At 38.2% G+C, this 15,707-nt stretch overlaps 1 protein-coding gene across 1 annotated transcript in view; it reads right to left on the bottom strand.

Annotated features, from left to right (window-relative positions):
• Positions 1-15,707, bottom strand: part of TENM1 (teneurin transmembrane protein 1) — a 918,746-nt gene that overhangs the window by 705,590 nt on the left and 197,449 nt on the right. The window contains exon 3 of the mRNA XM_068696724.1: positions 3,616-3,705. The gene's annotated coding sequence lies outside the window, so the exon portion shown is untranslated. The remainder of the gene's footprint in view (positions 1-3,615; positions 3,706-15,707) is intronic.

Raw genomic sequence — 15,707 nt, 5'->3', positions numbered from 1 at the left:
CCTGTTTTCATGTTAAGACTGGACTCACTGAAACTCCAGGACACTAGGACAAGATAAGAGAAAATGTCTCCTTTGGATAATTTCCCTTCAGCAAAGATAGCACATTATTATTATTTTTTTAATAATATATATTTACAATTAATTACTTTTTATCCATCGTCTATGTAAAATATTAAATCATGTTTCAGCTTTTAGTTGTCCTGGTTATGCACATATAATGAGAAAAATAAACACAAAAAGCAAAAAAGAATAATCCAACTAGAGAGTTTATCATTGTAGGATGTGGGAAGTGTCTATGTGATAAATGCTGTAGCACCAAAGACCAATAAAGGAATTTATTTGAATCTGCCTTGATATTTTTGTTATGTATTTCAGTCCTATTTCAGGTCCAAATATTTTAAAATGGTGCTGAAGTTACTCATTCATTTTTTGTTCTCTGATATTTCAGCAGGACATCAAATTTCAGTTTAAATTATTTTTGTACATTTGAGCACTTAATCTGCTTCAGTAACTGATCTTCCCTGACATGTACCATAGCGAATACCAAAACTTTATTTATTTATTTTTGGTGAAAGAAAGATCAGGAGCAATAATCCCCACATTTCTGCTCTACAATAAGAGAAGGGAATAAGAGCAGTTTATTCCTCTTGTGAAGCTCCGCAACTGTGCAATTCAAGATTGTCTCAGGCTTATTTTTCAGTACCTATATTACACAGTAATGTGCATCTGAAAGATTGTTGTCCTCAGATATGTAAAGATGACAGCTCATCATCTTCTTTGCAAGGCTCACAACATTGATCTTAAATTTCAGGCTCCTAGGATGACTACATGAGTGTCTCATATTTAATTTTAGATAGAAATTTTATGATTGGAAAACTCTGGGAAACATCTGAAAATGCTAATCTGCATTTAGCCAAAACTTCAAGGAATATTAAAGTGTCCAGATTTAATATTTTGGAATAATTATTCTGTTTTGAAAGCCATCTCATTGCTTTTGAGATCTAATTAATGATTTTTGAATTCTTACAGTATAAAATGTTTTACCTACATATAAATTATTATGGAAATCCCTGCCAGAAAAATATGGTCTGAATTTAGTTGTTTCACCTAAATCTACTGTAGCTAAAATTACGAAAGCAATATTATCTATTTATTTCACAAGAGAGATGTATAGAGATCAGAGCCCATGTTTTACTAAGTTCCTTATCAGGTTACTATATATACACATTTTCTGTGTGCTCCCCTTTTGCCCCCCAAGCTCCTTCACTTCTCATCCACCTTCCCTCTGTACATTTCCTGACACACCTTGCATCTAGACTTCTCATTCTTCCTCAAAACATAATTGCAAATCTGAGGAAAAGAAATAAAAAATAATAGCAGAGCTCCATATGCAGCAATTCAATGCCTAGCAACCCATGATAGACCGAAAGAAGAAATCACAAATTATCTGCAAGAGGCAGTTAGAACTAGGTTTTGGGGTAAACAGACACACAAACAACATGTCAGCCATGATAAAGAGTGTAAATTTGAACAGATGTCACTTCCAGAGCAGCAGCAGGCAGATTAAACAGAATTGGCTTTGGATGAAATCCAAGGAAGAGCAAGAAAATATGATGCATTTGCCCTGAGCTCTCACAGAAATCGAATCACCAGAACCTCTTTTCCTTAGTAATCACAACTGAGCCAGGCTAAAAGAAGAAGAGACTTTAAGAAAGCCAGTTTAAAATTACATTGATTACACAAACATATCCATCTGTAAATATTTCCTTTACAGGCATAAAGAAGAAAAAGCACCTGTTATGAAATTGCTAAATAAGCAGTCTTCAAATTATAATAATTTATGGTAGTATCAATTTCATCAACGTGCTACTAGTGCTTAATGAATCTCAGTCAAGTCTGAGGAAGATAAAATAATGTTTAAACTCTCCAAAGTAGCAGCCATTACAAATATTTTGCCTGGTTACTACTGTTTTGTGCATGTTTTGTTTTAAATCACTGCTTCTTACTTGCGTGTATCAGTTTAGCAAGTATAAAGTACACCAATAGAAAGAGAGAGAATATGTGAGAATTGAAACCCTGAGACAAAAAGACATATCTACTTAGATTTCCCCTACAACTTTCTAAGTAATTTTTATTATCTCTCTTCAGTTGCATTAATATTATACTTACAAATCCTTAATGACCAGCCAAGTATATCCACGTCTGATTTATGTTTTTTGTTGGTAGTTTGGGACTGTTTTTTTTGGTTTGTTTGTTTTTCCCAAGGACGTTAATGTCTTCTTGGAATTGAATACCAGAGAATGAAACAAAACTTTATTTCAGGCCATAAGTTTCATGAAGTTATTACCAGAAGAGTTCTGAAGTGTTTCCTTCGCAAGTGCATGTTCATTACATTAATTTTAAATTACCTTGACAAAAGCAAAAATAAATGCCAGTAGATTGTCAGCTGTCCATGTTCACAAACACTAGAATTAAGAAAATCATATCTAAAAACCAAGAACTAATCCTGAATTAATCTATCATAAACACCACTATTACTTTGGTTAGATACTAATAAAGAAAGAAGGAAAACAGAATTTTGCCAAGTTGTAAAACAAAGAAAGAAATCCCAGAGGTAGAATATCAAATCAATTGAATTTTCAATTATTATTACTGAAATGAACTCCATCATGTGACCCAAGATTACTCCTCTTTCTTCTTAGAGACCTGCTTTCAGTATCACCCACAGAACAGCATAGCTATTTGCATGAAAGCAAAATGAATGTCAAGTTATTATTTCTAAAATTAATTAATATCAACTTTCCTAGTTAATGTTAAGCTCCATGTGGAAGAGATAAAAATCACATACTTTGTTTAATATGCACAACAGATGCCATTATATTTCTACACATCTGAAAAGCATTTTCATATTTGTAAGTCAGTATTTCAAGCTGAAATGTTGCAGAGCTTTTCTAAGTCAATAATACAAGCCTACAAAATTAAAATGCACTACTTGTGTCAAACACAACAAAATCATTGTTTGTTTATTTTTAAGGTGATAATAAAAAAGATTAATGATACTTCTGGATAATGAAACAATCTGCCACAAGGCAAGCTGTAGAATATAGAGTGAGGCTCTAGCAACAATCCTATGAAAAACTTCAGTTTTCTCCCTAACACATTAAGAAGTCCCTTTTATCACCAGGTGACATTTTTGCATTTAAAAGAGAGTTGATTTTCATGCAGTGCTTAAAGGTCAAACAGTTAATCTACCTCTGTAAGGAGAGCATTTTCCTCCAAAGAGATTTCTAGAGGACATCAAATCAATAAGAGCCATCAGACTCTACAAGAATAAAACCCTTCAGTGTTCAAAAGACAAAAACTTATACCAGTACCAAAAAAAAAATGGATCCAGCCCATGAAAAAAATTCAGACATCACACAGCATAAAAAAATAAAAAATAAAATAACAATTTCAATAGTTTAACACAGATGTAAAATATCATTAATACAGAAGAAAAATCTTATTTAATTTGAAACCTGGAAAAGTATCAGTTTCATCATATGTATTCACTATGTCTTTTCACTTCTAAGTGGAAAAAAATAAGTTGTTAAAACAACAAAAAATTGAACTTACCACAGTATGATGCACTGAAATTTGGACTGGCGTGTTCTTCAGCTCTCCTTCAGTTCACAAGTCATGTGATACAAAACCCTCAGGTTTCAACTGAAAGGAAGAAAGAGAGAAAATGAGGTCCCCAATGAGAAAGTGGTCTATCTAGCTGTATGCATACATCTTTGTTCAGTTTATTCAACATAATAAACACATTTCTTAGCTTCCTAAGAAAACCACCACTTACCCTGCATACAGTGGCTTAAGAAAGTTCATTGAGGACACCTAAAATGGAAGTCAAATACTGAATTCTAGAAACTAAAGACAAGTAATCTCAAATAGGTATTTGTGTTCGAAATTCATTGGCTTGAAAGAAGGGTACTTCTGAGCCTTCCATTTTAGAATGGGATTCAAGGAATTGCTCTTACATTGCTAGCTCTGACACAAACTTAGACAAGAGCTCAGGTTTCTCATTTTTAATGGAACTATTATGATGAGAGTAATGATATTTTTTAAGCCTTTTCCATATACTTGGGAACACCTCAAGATAGTGACTGTGTCCAGATAGGAATCTCATATATAAATACACATTTTTATGTATACATATATATTTTTTAATCTCACTTAAAGACAACAGACCCCTCTATAGAACAAATGGAGGGAGTAGAAAAGATATAGAAAAAAAAAAAAAAAAAAAAAAGGATAAGAACTGCTTTAAACTAAAAGAGGGGAGGTTTAGATATTAGGAATAAATTCTTCCCTCAGAGGGTGGTGAGGCACTGAACAGGCTGTCCAGAGAAGCTGTGGATGCCCCAGCCCTGGAAGTATCCAAGGCCAGGAGGGATGGGGCTTTGGGCAGCCTGGGCTGCCCAAGGGGAGGTGTCCCTGCCCATGGCAAAGGGTTGGAACTGGATGGGCTTTAAAGTCCCTTCCAACCCAAACCATTCTGTGATTCCATGAACTCAAATTTGACCTTCACTATATGTGCAAGACTCTTCTGTGCTTGAAACGAAGTGCTGGGGATTACGCAGAAGTACTGAATCTTCTATGTGGACTGCTGTGCAATATCTTTCTGCAAGCACAAAACAGCACTATTTATAGTTTTCGCTTCTGAAGGAAATTTCAAAAATGAAAGTATAAAGAAAACAGAAGGAATGAAAAGGTTAGATAAAGGTAAGAGAAAATGAGAACAAAATAAAAATCTATTGAAATACAGATGCAAAAGAGTACATTATACAGAAATTACAAGAAAATATTTAATTTGTTGGAAAATAATTATGCAAGCCATAGAAAAACAATTCAGCTGCCTGGTCTGTATTCTTTCTTGAGGAATTCACCTTGTCAGTGACTTTGTGATTTTTATCTGAGCTTTATATTGAAGTTATAGTACATACATTTTTAATTTTCATTTCCCTTTCAGCTACTCTGGGATAAATTTCAATCAGTCCTCTGCCTAGCTTGATTTCAACTTCAGGAATAAAAAAATCCATAGTATATAGGCTTTGATTTTTTTTGTTTATATGATAACTCCTTTTAATTACCAGTTTGTTTGCCAGGTCTCTTCAATGAAATTTAAAATGCAACTATTTTTCACTCAGTAATATGCACAGTAATTTGAATGATTTATATTTTTATATAATTAAGGTAAAACTAATCATTATATATAAAACATTTTTGAACATCTCTTGACAAATTATTATTATTTGTTTTTGAATTCTCGCTTCATTCATCATTCATTTCTAAACCATTCTCAGTGCTTTTATGGCACCTACCGATCGATTTTATGGTTATTAAATGAAAAACTGTTGAAAGAATGTTTCCTAAACAAACCTATCTCTCCAATGATTTTAAAATACCTGGAGCAGATTTTTTTTTGTCTTCTAAGTAATGCCTTTTGCTTCTCTACACAGTCATCCTTGTCTTAAATTTTCACTTAAAGAAATTTGACTCCATTGAAGGAGAACCAAAACTTCAGATCCAGACCAGAGAGAGAACACGGACTGGAGGAAAATTGTGTTTTACTTTCTACATCCTCATCATGCAGCCACCTGTCAACACACACACTGTTACATTCAAGTAACCACAGCATACCTCAGTCCTCTTGTGGAATAACCCCCAAAGCAGATACCAGTTCATGGATGTCTAAGATCTGAGTTAAAAAAGGACTGTGAGAAAGACATGAAACAAATGAACATATCCCAAATTCCAGATATTTCAGAAAGTTTTGGATATGACTTTGTTCGTAATGGAAGAGTGAATACATACTTTTTACTAAATACAGCACAGTGAAAAAAGTCCGTTATGCATATAATGCAGTCCTTTATTTCTAAAATCTTTAGAAAAATTTATTTTTCAGTCTTGCCAACTTACTTGCATTGTAACCTGTCTTCTTCACAAGCGCATTTTGCACTGCAAAAGACTAAAATATCTTGAAAACTCATAGCACAAAAAAACCACCATGTTTTCTTTTCCAGAGCTTCGTCAAAAGAGGTATTCCAATTCCACCCTTTGATCATTTTAAGCTCTGCCCTTTGGAAAATTTACAGAGCTAAAATTTGTAACTGAAAGCATTCATGGATTTAGACTAAATCAAGCTGACAGTCTTTTCTCTTTCCTCAGATTTTGAGCAGTCCAGTCCCAGGGATTAGGGGGCAATTCCATAGGATTGTAAATCTGAATTTTTGGCTGTCTTAGTCTTCCCTTCCTCACTATCCCTCATCTTCTCTCCATGATCTACTTTTGATCTACTTACATGATCTAAGCTTCCTGAAGTGGCTTGCCACTGGATCGCTCATGTTCCTGCTGGATTTAGATGAGTTTAAATTACTCTTCCCTCCCACCTGTCCATGCTTTAGGTTCCTTCTCCCTCCCTTTCAGCCAGCACAAGTAAGATGAGCCAGACAGAGGAGCAGATTCAGCTGAAAGTACCACTAAAGATATCCCAAAATCAAGATCAGTTTTCAGTCTTGTGAACAATTAGGTATGGATAATGAAAGAAGATAATCTAAAACCAAAACACTAAAACAGGAAAAAAAATCCATCCTTTTTAAACACCATAAATTATGAAATATTAAACTGTAACAGAAGACTCATTATATAAATATATCTCTTTCCAGGTTTAGAAAGAAAGTCAAAACAAATTTCTCAATTAATGGATTCTTCAGTGAATACCTAGGCTTTGTGAGCAACATAATACATGTATAATCGATATCAAGTCATCTTTTCTTGTCAGGAAGTTAATAGGCATTAATAGCACACTGTTTAGTGAAATTTTACTGATGGAAAATAGGCTAATTTACCTCTGATTATAGTATTTTTTTCTGATGAAGGTGCCAGAGAAAATCTGCAACATAGAAGTCTCTTCTGCAAGAGAAAACTTGGTAGAATATAGAGACAATGCAGATGTTTGCTTTTGAATAAACAGTGAATTGAAACAGAGACTGGTGGATGAAAGCAAGAGAGAAGAAATGAGAGTATACCATGGTTTCCATGGTGGTTTATTCCCATAATGAAAAAGAAAGCTAAATCACCTACATCATCTGAAATGGAAACTGTTTTACAGATGTTGTGATCAGGTGTCACAGAGGAAACAGTGGTCTCCTTGAAATCATTAGTGCCCTACAAACATAAGCTAAAGTGTTAAAGCTGTATACTGGAGGAATTATATTCTCCTGCTTCCTTATGTCCATACTGTCATAAAACAGTTATGTATTACGTAGTTATAATTTTACTAAATCCACAGCTTGGTTTTACCTGTCTCTTTCCCTAAGAACTACTGAGTTGTGCAGCTAAAGGAATCAGTAAGACTGTCCTCTGCAGCACAGTCTATTTGCATCTGTTAGCACAATTTAGCAGCACTAACATTTCCTTCAGTTGTGGAGGCCGTTGCTAGACTACCATGTAATCCAGCAGATCCCAGTCCCCCAGCCTGCCCATGTACAGGGCTGCAGGCAGACTCCATGTAGCCCATAAAGCCCATCGGTGACGCCTTGCTGGTGATGCCAGCTGGCACAGGGCGCGTGATGGTAGGAACAATCCCAGTGAGATCTGCTTCCCTTCTGACCTGTAAGAGCCACATCAACAGCTGCAAATTCTATACAGTTACTCTGCTAAAGGCCGTGGTGCTTCCAAGGGTACATCAAAGCAGGGTGTCCTGGCATATATCCCTCCACCCCCAGCTCCTCTAGGTCAGTCCCAGCATGAAGGGGGTGGGAAAACTGTGAGTCTAACAAAACAAATAAAAACTGGGAAGCTGTGATGCCAAACAGTTGAGTAATCATGAACAAGTGCCTTCTCCTTCCTTGGCTTTGGTTATGTTTGGGGCTCAAATATGACCTCTCATTTATTTACTTAGGGCTTGCACTGTAAAAGGAAAACAATGGCAATAGATGATTGTGAGTTTTAACACTAGCAATAATTTACAAAATGATTAGAGATGAGACATGACATGAGTTGCACACTATGAAAAGAGAATGAGATCTCAGCCTGCAAAGCCTGAAGGTTGGAATGCTTCCAGCAGGGATTTAAGTTGCGTCCATCACAAGGGGATGAATACATTATGGCAATTTCCTATTCAGTTTTGGATTATAAGAATTTTGCATGGAGCATAGATTTTTCTGTAATGGTTCAGAAGGGTAAATGTGACTTGGCAAGAGAAAAAGGAAGGCAGCTCAATCCCCCCATACATTTTTGTAAGATCAATTTATTAATTATTTGAGCCTATTTGCTGATGAAACACAACTAGATATAAACAAGATGGAGAGAGACTTTTCCATCTTGCTGACTAGTCTGGACAACTGAAAGTGAGGTTTAAAAGGTCATGCTCTCCTAGACAATCTACCTTAGATCATAAAGTTGCTTCCCAAACCAAAAAAACAATGAGTAAGACATGCACAAAAACTGCCCAAGCCTGTCATTACTCTAACTTCAAGAGGAAATGGAAGAAACCCCTTTCCTGGTACAGAGAAACACGTCCTTTCCCACTGCAGAGAAACATACAAGTCATCCAATGGATGAGAAAAACCCAACTGACTTAAACTGAATGCTTCTCTCACCTCATCCACCTGCAACTCAGAATTCATGGCTTTAGCCCTTAAGCACACAAGTCGTTCTTTCTTCTGCTCTTCTATCAAAGCTGGTCTTTGACATCAGAGTCCAAACCTTCCAAAGCAATAAAGGCCATGTTTTTGCATATTGCCCATAATAATAAGCATTTGTATTTGAATTAGAAAATGACAACAGAAGAATCAGGCTCTGAAATCAGACTACTCATACAGTATCAATGGAACTACCCTGCTCCTAAACCTACAATATGAATATTTACTTCTTTACTATTTAAAATGCCATGTGCCATGCCCTGCATCCAGCCTTCAAGACAACTTCACTAAGGAAGCAGAAAACTACCTTTTCACTGGAGCAGATAGGGAATATCTGGTTGAATCTTGCCCTGATGGCCCTAAAATCTCTTCTAGCACTTGCATAGAGTCATAATTGTTCCATTTTCACATGGAAAGCCAGGTACAGGTAAAAGCATGTGCGCGTAATGCACAGAGGAAATGGAATCAATGTCCTGTTCCTATGGCCTAAAAGGAGTCCTAGAACAAATGAGATTCAACCATTTCCTGAGAAATCGATAGCATTAAATAAATAAATAAATAAATAAATAAATCCACAACTGCCTCAAAACCTTAAAGGTCTCATAATCACAGAATCACAGAATCTCTAGGTTGGAAGAGACCTCAAGATCATCGAGTCCAACCTCTGACCTAACACTAACAGTACCCACTAAACCATATCCCTAAGCTCTACATCTAAACGTCTTTTGAAGACCTCCAGGGATGGTGACTCCACCACTTCCCTGGGCAGCCCATTCCAGTGCCTAACAACCCTTTCAGTAAAGAAATTCTTCCTAAATCTCCAGGGCCTCAAATCTGTTGCGTAAGGGCACCTGGGAAGGTAGGGCCGGAAGGGGAGGGCATCGCCTGCCATGTCGCGCAGGGACCTGTCTCCACTCCTCCTCAACTCCCAGATCCCCTCCCTCTGTCCGACGGCGACAGGGCAGGGGGTCCACCCCCGTCTGGGGTGTCTCACCCTGGTACCTCTCCTTGAGGCCCTGCAGGGAGTTGCTCCAGCAGTCTATCTCCCGCTCACGCTCCCTGATATCCCTCAACCTCTCCACCTCCTCCTTGAGCTCCGCCACCATGCGGATCAGGTCATCCACCTGCTCACACCTCACGCACGCAGCGTCTCTGCCTCCCGCCGATGGCAGCAGCAGGCTCTGACACTCCCTGCATGCGGTGACCTGAACCGCTGCATTCTTTAACGGGCAGTCGGTCTGGGAGTGTACCGACCTCCTGGAGAGCGCACCATGCCTGGTGGAGACCATTATCACCTAGCAACGGCTGTCGTTAAGAGGTGTTCGTGTGGGCGGGGGGAGCGCTCTGCCCTTCCTGCGCGAACTGCCGCGCGAACTGCCGCGCCACTCCCTTCTGACGCGCCACGCCCTGTTCGCCGCGCTCCCTAGGGGCTGCTTTTGAACGGCCGGGGAGGGGGCGCTGCTGGCTCCGCCTTCGCCTCGTCAGCCTCCCTCACGAGGGCTGCCGGCTCCTGGCGGCTCCCTGAAGTCGGCTCGATGCCGGAAAGTTAGCCCTGCCTGGCCCGATCCCCCGCTCCGCTGCAGAACGCGTCTGCCCCGGAGCCGATCGCTTCGGCAAATGGCGAAATAAAACAAACAAACAAACAAACTTTCAAAACAGCTTGACAATGTTATTTTTTCCCAATATTTGAATGCACAAATTGGTAGCAAATACATTTCAGCTATCACTGCCTCCAATATCTCATAGCTATGATGTTAGTGTGCTCACTTAAGATGTTTCTTCTTGTTTTAAAGGTCATCAAGGTTTAAGAGGTATGTTCTATATTTAAAAAAAAAAAAAAAAAGTTTCCTTGCATTTTAGAGCTATTACTGGATCTCATTATATTTTCTGAATATCAAGCACATCTCTTAAAGTTTACATTAAGTTTTAAATGAATAGAATTTTGAAAGGTCAAATAAATAATGAGGTATCTCACTGCCACAGGAAATATATTCACTATTTTGCCACAAGATTTTCTAATTCAGTTACTTCTGGAAGAAAATCCTTTGCTGTATTGACTTGTTGCATTAAATTCTGATCATGCTTAGCCTTACAGAATATACAATACAAAACCATGTGAGACAGAAGCATAACAATATCTGTAGCAATGCTTTGCCCTTGATAACCTCTTCTCAAAAATGAAAGTGTGCTGAAACATTTAAGACTACCACCAGCATGAATCCAATGCATCCTATAGAGTCCCCTTTATTGGTGCTTGTTCATTAGGTGACACAGTAGAGTGAAGTCTGTTTCTCACCTAAACTTCCAGAGGATACTGAATTTTTTAGTGTGGGACCACAGGTTAGTTACTTTGTCTCAATATTGAAAAATATATTTGAGTGGCAGTTGTTATCAGTAGCATCTTTTTTTTTGTTTTGTTTTGTTTTTAGTAAACAGTAAGTTACCCAAACTTCTAGTTTCCATGCATGTCATCATTGTACAATACTGTTTCATACCAGCTATTTCTAAGACCAAAAATACACGGTCAGGTTTGGACATTTGTTAGTTGGCTGGCATATATTTTATCGATTTCCCTCTCTTGAGGAATCACCTCTCCCAGGTACGGACACATTTCTCTTGCACAGTGAAGGAGTTGCTCCTCATTTCATAGAATCATAGAATCATAGAATATCCTGAGTTGGAAGGGACCCTTAAGGATCATCAAGTCCAACTCTTGACACCGCACAGGTCAACCCAAAAGTTCAGACCATGTGACTAAGTGCACAGTCCAATCTCTTCTTAAATTCAGTCAGGCTCGGTGCAGTGACCACTTCCCTGGGGAGCCTGTTCCAGTGTGCAACCACTCTCTCTGTGAAGAACTTCCTCCTGATGTCAAGCCTAAACTTCCCCTGCTTCAGCTTAACCCCGTTCCCGCGGGTCCTGTCGCTAGTGTTAATGGAGAAAAGGTCTCCTGCCTCTCGACACCCCCTTACGAGGAAGTTGTAGACTGCGATGAGGTCTCCCCTCAGCCTCCTCTTCTCCAGGCTGAACAGGCCCAGTGCCCTCAGCCGTTCCTCGTACGTCTTCCCCTCCAGGCCTTTCACCATCTTCGTAGCCCTCCTCTGGACACTCTCCAACAGTTTCATGTCCTTTTTATACTGTGGTGCCCAGAACTGCACACAGTACTCGAGGTGAGGCCGCACCAGCGCAGAGTAGAGCGGGACAATCACCTCCCTTGACCTACTAGCGATGCCGTGCTTGATGCACCCCAGGACACGGTTGGCCCTCCTGGCTGCCAGGGCACACTGCTGGCTCATATTGAACTTGCTGTCTACCACGACCCCCAGATCCCTCTCTTCTAGGCTGCTCTCCAGCGTCTCATCGCCCAGTCTGTACGTGCAGCCAGGGTTTCCCCGTCCCAGGTGCAGGACCCGGCACTTGCTCTTATTGAACTTCATGCGGTTGGCGATCGCCCAGCTCTCCAACCTATCCAGATCCCTCTGCAAGGCCTTTCCACCCTCATTCGAGTCCACAACTCCTCCAAGTTTGGTGTCATCGGCAAACTTGCTCAAAATACCTTCTATTCCTACATCCAGATCGTTTAGCTTCCATAGAATTGGATTAGCTTGCAGTATCTTTTAGGATGCTACTCACAGCACCCTAAACTACATCCTAACTGGATACTATGAGTAGTTGAAGTGCTTTGACACTCTGGTCTCATAATTTAAATCAAGTTTGGAGAAGCCTAAGACCAAAGTTATTTATGATATATAAGAATAAGAAGATGTGAAGGGACTTGAAACTTCACTTCCTCACCCAACAGCCTAAAGGCTGGGCAGTTCAGGGCTAGCGTATTCCGGGGGGAATTTGTTCAGACTCCCTTGTGAGCTGTTGTATTATACTGAAAAAGTAATCCAAATTCAGATCTGAGTAAAAGATCTGAAGATATTAAAAAGATATTAAAAGATATGAAAAAAGATATTAAAGACTCAAGTTTTTGCTGTTGTTCGCTGTAAGTCTCATTAAAAAAAAAAAAAAATCATCACAAATCTCATCAGAATACTCTACTCACTGAGATAGTTAATTATTCTCAGGACAACTGCATCTTTTGTTGTTGTCATACAAAAACTAGGCAAGTAACTAGACTCTTTGGTAAGTCAAATATTTGACTGCACAAACAGTTTCACCATGCAAGGAGCTAAGTACCTGTTTGACCAGGTTGCTGTATCTCATCCTTTCTCTTTTCCTTCTTTTTCCTCTTCTCCAGAAACAACCTTGTGCACATCTGAACCAGCACCTCTGGGTAACTGCTCAGTGTGTTAGGTTGTAGGCAGTAAGCATTTCAATACTTATTTCTGAGAAGCTACTGCTTTGAATATTAAAAATGTATATCCAGGGGAAAATAAAAAGAAAAAAAAAAAGTGAAAAAAAAGTATTGTGATTAACAAAACGGTCATTAGATAATACACTTATGAAGGACCATAAATCATAATGTGGTTCTCAACTGAACTTCCAGAGAGAGATTTGAGCATTAGAAACTGGAGACCAACCCCAAACTAAACCTTGTCCAATTCTGCGGTTTAGGATGAAAGGCAGAAGGCCTGTGGTTAGAATTCTCACCATTCTCACCATGTGGTTAGAATTCTCACCATTCTCTAAGAATGTTTAGGTATCCTGAACTTGGCAGCCTCATAAGCCAAACATGCTTTAGCTTTTACTATCTATAACTTTTACATTTTAATATTTCTAATATAGCTAGCTACACAGCTTAACTTTCATAAAACTTTCTGCTTGCTAAAGCTCTCTACTAGCTTTACAGCTGGATAACAAATTTAATTCAGCTTTATGTTCTATTTCCCTCCCCCCACACCTTTTTTGGAATAATTCTCTGCAGGTAAATTATTTTATGTTTTGTTTCTTTGCCATAATTGTGTAGAAGAGCCGTGAGGCAAATTAGAAATATAATAATCAATAACTGAGTTTTATTAAGAGATTGAATTTAGATAGACATGCAAAATGAAAAATAATATAACAATTTATTCTGCTACATGGCTGTCTACATAAGATTTATTCAGAAAGATGCTGAGTGAGACAAAAAAGTTCATATTGGTGAACAACAGCTTTTTTATTTTATTTTGTTTTTATTTTTTACTATGTTATCGAATACCAGAGATGATACTTTCAACCAATTAAATAATATTTTTTATAACCACAAGACTGACTATCCTAAAATCTTGTCATATAGCAACTTCTGAGAAGAATCAGAACTTACATGAATGACTATATGACTATACACTGCCACCTACTAGATTATTTGAGGGATGGTGCAGAAGGAAGAGCAGAAGAGAGATCCCATGAAAAAACACCTGTCTTTTTCTATATAATGAACTTTAATGAATTTAAAAGGGAAAAACATAATCAAATTATTTAAGTGACTAAGCAGAAATAACAAATTGAACAGTTCTGGCATTGTCATATCTACAATAAATATCAGTATACTTAAATATTTTGGTCCAAGTAGAGCACAAGTGAAGGTTCAAGCTCTTTGCTGTTGTGAAATTACTACGGTACAGTCTAGATGCAGGAGGAGGGCTTCATCAATGCCACAGGAAGCTAAAAATCCCACACATTTTCAAAGAAGGCAGCTTGCACTCAGAGAAACTGCTTAAGGCTCAGTCAAGCACCACCTTTAGCTTCTCGTATAGCACAAAGAGTCCCTGGAAGAGGTACCAGATCCCTGATGAGATCAGATGAGCTGGACTGATGTGAGGACATTAGGAAGAGGAGGAGTTGTAGCAAAGGGCTTTACCCACCTCACCCAGAATACCTGGCCTCCAGAAGACTTGCTGGTTCTTTTTCATCCCTCCAACCTCTCCAGAACCTGCTCTGCCACTACTATAAAACTATACTTTGCATATGAGTCGTTCTGCATTGTTGTGGTTGCCCTTTCTGCACTGAGACAGTACTGTAGTAATTTCACAACAGCAAAGGGTTCAGCCTTCAGTCAGGCTCTCACTGACACAACACATTTAATCACAAGAAAGTTAAAAGAAAATATGCAAAGAGGTATTGCCTTTCCTCCACTTTCAAGTCTGAAATAAACATGAACAAACTGTCTCACACTATGCCAGACCTGTCTAAATAGATCTGTATCTTTGGAAGAAAAGAGCTTATGCAAAATAGGAAAGACATAAATTGAATTAGATAAATAAGCCCCAGAGAATGTTGATTTTATTTTATAACCCAAGTGATCAAATATATCAAAGAAATTCAATCAAAAGAAAGGTGTGGTTTGAGCTAACATTTCTTTGACCTTTAAGAGTTTGTGATTAACAGAAACTTCATTAAAAAGTGTAATCAATGTCTGAATGCTTAAAGGAGTTTCTAGTTGATCGCATTTTAAATAGTTTTAAACTAATATCATATAAACCAATGATGAATGTTTGCTACAGAGCTTTCTCTCTAAAGATGCTCAAACCATAGACAACTTTCTTTTCATTCTGGGAGTCTCTGCCTCAGTCCTTTCATATTCTCATGACACGATGGCAGCCACAAAAATGACAGACAGTATTATCCAGATGGTGGTGACAAGGGAAAGTTTCAAGGAAGAATATCACAGAATCATAGAATGCTCTGGGTTAGAAGGGACCTTAAAGATCATCTAATTCCAACTAAAACATAGTTATTTTCTTAGGAAGATCTTAGAGCGATGTTTCTTTCTGCCATTGTTCCAACTGAGCTGTTTCACCTACAGAACATCATTGAATCAAGCAAATACATCCAACCAGGTGCATCCACTGTAAATATTCTAAATCCTTTGTTTCAACTAAGGGAAACCATTCAACTTCGTATCAGCACAGAGGCTGCATTAGAATCATTGGAATTGTGAGGTAGAGCTATCTGAGATTAACTTCTTTAGTATATACTAATGTTAGCTGCTTAATTGAATTTTCAGAAGACATTCTATTAAATATTGAATAGTACCATTAGGTAATCATAAGGAAATGCTATTTTTTGTGAGGGTTTGAATCTGGTACTTGA

The sequence above is a fragment of the Anas acuta genome, chromosome 13 (genome assembly GCF_963932015.1).
Source record: "Anas acuta chromosome 13, bAnaAcu1.1, whole genome shotgun sequence".
In the NCBI taxonomy this organism is placed as follows: domain Eukaryota; kingdom Metazoa; phylum Chordata; class Aves; order Anseriformes; family Anatidae; genus Anas; species Anas acuta.
The sequence above is the reverse complement of the archived record's forward strand: the minus strand, read 5'-3'. Positions and strand labels throughout refer to the sequence as shown.